The 4584-nt window shown below is 39.5% G+C and overlaps 1 pseudogene; it reads left to right on the top strand.

Annotated features, from left to right (window-relative positions):
• Positions 1 to 913: 913 nt before the first annotated feature.
• On the top strand, positions 914 to 2006 carry LOC103672825 (annotated as a pseudogene).
• The last annotated feature ends 2578 nt before the right edge of the window (positions 2007 to 4584 follow it).

Consider the following 4584-nt stretch of genomic DNA (forward strand, 5'->3'; position numbering starts at 1 on the left):
AAGACTGTTGCTTTAGAAATCAACATGTATTGGTAATTTTATAACTAGGGTGATTGGCCACAAGCTATATGACTAATAAATAATATTAAACTCTTTGCTAATCTATTTTTTCATGGATTTTGTAGACACGTAGTCTCTTTGAAAATCTTTTCAAAGCAACATAATCTTCATCTTTTCTGTTTTGTTTCTGAAAGTACCACTAACTCACCTTAGTTAAATAGAAGCAGTAATTTTTCTTTTTAATGAGCCAAATGATACACTATTGTCCTACTTTTCTACCTTCACCATTCTTTCCTCTCAATTGGAGAAAATCTGTTCTAAGAACCTAATAACTCAGAAAATGCCTCTTATAAATATCCTGACAATTACAGCAATTTTTCATTTTGTGTGTGTGAAAAATCTGGTGGTAATTAGATATACTAAGCCTGCAAGTTTGTTTCTTTTAGTATTGTGTTTTAGTTTAGTTAGTGTTTTTATAGGAGCTGCAAAATTTTATAGACTAATATATCTTAACACTTGAAGTTCCGAATTAATTTGTCTACAATTAAAACATTTCTTGTTCTATGAATTTTGTGAGCTAGCTCCTTTAAGCCAAGTCAAGTTTAGTATGGTTTCTTAAACAAAGATCCAGGGTATCTTTTACATTCATAACTCCATTCCTAAGAAATTGCCTCTTTTTGAAAGTATGAGAAGAAAACTCCTAGAGACCATACTTTCGTTGAGAAGCGGCATCTGTGAAGTGAGGGCACTATTTGGCTTTAAAATAATTCTTCCTCAGGAATTTTGTATCCTGTTGATATTGGAGGTATTTCTCATCTTTGAATAAAAAGTGGAGATTTCTGCACTAACCAGAGAGGAGTCCATATGGCATTGTTCTCGGTTCCCATTATAAATGAAAAGGGAAACTTTCACCATGGCTGGAGCCCTTGATGTTCTGCAAATGAAGGAGGAGGATGTCCTCAAATTCCTCGCAGCAAGAACCCAGTTAGGTGTCATAACCTTGACTTCCAAATGGAATGGAATATTTTTTTTTAAGGCTTTTATTTATTTATTAAAGAGAGAGAGAGAGAGACAGAGATAGCGAGAGCGAGCACAAGTGGGAGGAGAGGGAGAAGCAGGCTCTGTGCTGAGCAGGGAGCACGACTTGGGGCTCAATACCAGGACCCCGAGATCATGACCTGAGCTGAAGGCAGATGCTTAACTGACTGAGCCACCCAGGCGCCCCTGGAACAGGATATTTACAGAAGGGAAAATGATGGCATCTGCATTATAAATCTGAGGAGACCCTGGGAGGAGCTTCTGATAGCTCCTGCCGTTGTTACCATTAAAAACCTGGCTGATGTCAGTGTCATATCCTCCAGGAATACTGGCCAGTGAGCTGTGGTGAAGTTTGCTGCCACTGCCGGAACCACTCCTGTTGCCGGCCACTTCATTCCTAGAATCTTCTTCACTCATGAGATCGAAGCTTCTTTCTGGGATTGCAACTTCTGATCGTAGCTGATCCCAGGGCTGACAACCAGGATCACAGAAGTCTTAGGTTAACCTGCCTACCATTGCTCTGTGCAACACAGACTCTTCTCTGCACGGCGTGGACATTGTGATCTCTTGCAAGAAAAGGAGAGCTCACTCAGTAGGTCTGTTGTGGTGGATGCTGGTCCGGGAGTTTCTACGCATGCGCAGCACCATCTCCCATGAATACCCGCGGGAGTGCGAGCTTGAATCTTCCTTCTACAGAGATCCTGAAAAGATTCATAAAATAGAGCAGACCCTTGCGGAAGAGACTGTGACCAAGGAGGAATTTTGGGGTGGCTGGACTGCTCCAGCTCGTGAATTTACTGCTACTCAGCCCGAGGTCGCAGAAGCACCTGAAGGCGGTGCTGTGCCCCTGTGCCTACTCGCCATTTTTCTGAGGAAGACTGGAGCGCGGAGCTTAACCCTGAGACGGCTCTGCAGACCCCACCGCTCAGGCCGCTGACCCGGTAGGAACAACCACTGAATTGTCTTAAACTATTCGTTCACATACTCGTAAACACAAAATGGTAACAAGGTTGATGAGAAACAAACTTAAAAAAAAAAATAGGAAAAGGCCACTTACTAAGTGCCTGCTCTGTGCTGTTTACTAGGCTAGGCCTGTTAACGTTAAATATATCTTTAAAAATTAATGCATTTTTTCAGTATAATACATTAATCTATATAGAAAAAAGTATTTATTTTTTAAAGATTTTATTTATTTGAGAAAGTGAGAGAGAGCACACAAGCAGGGGGAGCTGCAGAGGGAAAGGGAGAAGCAAGGCTCCCCGCTGAGCAGGGAGCCCCACTCGGGGAGCAATCCTAGGACCCTGAGATCAGGATCTGAGCGGAAGGTAGCCGCTTCACCGACTGAGCCGTCCAGGCACCTCTATACAGAAAAAATTTAAACTATAAAGTGTATTAAGTGAAAAACAACTTTAGCCCCAATCTCCCAGCCACACTTTTGTTTTCTTAGAGTTAAGCTTGATTTTCTTGAGCATTCTTTCAGAAATAGTCTATATCTGGTAGGTATAAAATTTGGTCTTTTTCACTATGGAGTTTTTTACTCTTTCCATAAATTGTGCCTCTCCAAAATATTATTTAATATATTTGTTTTGCATATCTTAGCATCAAAACTAAGGAAAAAAATATAGGCTAATGTGATTATTATTCAGTCAAATTTTTGTCTTTTTGGGGTTGTAAATTTCTTAGCCTGTGCAGATTCTGTGAGCAGTGGAAAGTGCATGCACTTTGGTATGCTGTATGGACGAAGCTAAGCTAGCCCGTGGCACATTAGTTGGGACTCTAGAAAAGTTGTTTGAGTTCTTGGAACTTCAGTTTCCTTTACTGCAACTTGACTGTGCAGTATTATAGTTACCAGAGTAGGAGGGTTATCTCTGGGTCAGATGTCCCAGGTCATGAATCTTGGCTCTATCACTTTTTGCCACCGGGAAAACTACTTAACTTTTCTATGTCTTATATTATTTATCCCTGTTATAGGGATACTAGTAACTACCTTATGGATTTATTGAAAAATAAATGACAAAACACATGTGCTCTGCTGACTTATAGTACTTAATGTTCTTTGATAATTTTTACTCATTGTGTTCATTAAATTAGATAATACCTGCAAAACACTTGGCACATAGTTAATAGTCAACAAAATTCCCTCTTTTTCCTGTAGATCAGTAATGAGTTGCTTTATTAATCAAAAGCTGTGTAATTTTACATTGGGAATTGATAACATTCCATTTATTTTTTTGTATGTGAAGTTAAGAGAACAGGAAATTGATTTAATAAAAAGTTTAGATATTCCTTTCTTATTCATCGTTTCATGAGAAAGGTGGTCATGCTGCCATTAGAATTTAATGGGTATCCAGCTTGATCTTTGGCCATGAAATGTTTATTTTATTGCATATACATGGGGAAGAGTGGGAAGGGAGAATATTTTCTTGCACAGATTATGGAAGGATATGTACTAAATAGTCAAATAGTCAACGTATACAGAAGGGTGACAAATGGATTATCTTAGTTGCACCCCTTAGGGGAAGAAATGTTTTGTTTAGACAAAACCTTCGATAAGCCTCTGTGTGGGAAGCAGAGAGCCAAAATTGAGGCTTGTAAGGTTTAGGGAAAAAGGCTGCAAAGTACTCGGCAATAGGAGTTGAGAGAAGAGGAACACAACTGGTTTTTAAAAATTTCAGTTGCAGGGAAGATTTTTGAAAAACATTTGATTTTATGTGGTTTGTGTTTCTGTAGCATAACTTTTCTGTCTTCAGGAAAATCTAATGCACAAAAGTAATTTGGTGGAAATCCAGGAAAACAAGTAAATTCCATGTGGGTTTATGCTGCACAAATAGGACATATTATGAGAGAAATGATGAAATGGTTTCCACAATGAATTATTTTAATATGCAGAGAGATAGAGATGACCGTGAGAACTACACCATCCTTGCTGTGCATTCAAGTCTGGAGGAAGGATTGGCTCTAACAATGAGTGGAATGGGAATTTGCATCTGTAATTTGGATATTAAGAGGAAGGGAGATCCCAGTTGATATCTGGATTTAGTTAGTGAGAAAAATATTTCTAAATTCCTACAGTATTGGTTTTATTACTCCCACAACAAATGTAGTGGCTTAAAACAATACAAATTTATTAACTTACATATCTGTACGTCAGAAGTTTGACATGGTTCTTGCTAGGCTAAAACCAGGGGGTGGACAGGGCTGTGGCCCTTTCTGGAAACTCTAGGAGAGGATCTGTTTCCTTGCCTTTTCCGCTTCTAAAGGCCACCCACATTCCTTGGCTAGTGGCCCCCTTCCAACATCTTCAGAGCCAGCAGTAATGGGTAGAATCCTTCTTAAATCTCAACTCTCTGACCATCTTGCCATAGTCCCCTTCTCTGACTAGAGCTAGAAATAGTTCTTAGCTTTTAGGCACTCACATAATTATGTTGGGCCCACTTAGATAATCCTGGATGATCTCCCATCTCCAGATACTTAATCTAGCCACCTCCGCAAAGTCTCTTTTGCCATGCAAGCTAACATATCCACAGATTTCTGAGATGAGGACAG

Source organism: Ursus maritimus, unplaced genomic scaffold, assembly GCF_017311325.1.
Source record: "Ursus maritimus isolate PB19 unplaced genomic scaffold, ASM1731132v1 scaffold_8, whole genome shotgun sequence".
In the NCBI taxonomy this organism is placed as follows: Eukaryota; Metazoa; Chordata; class Mammalia; order Carnivora; family Ursidae; genus Ursus; species Ursus maritimus.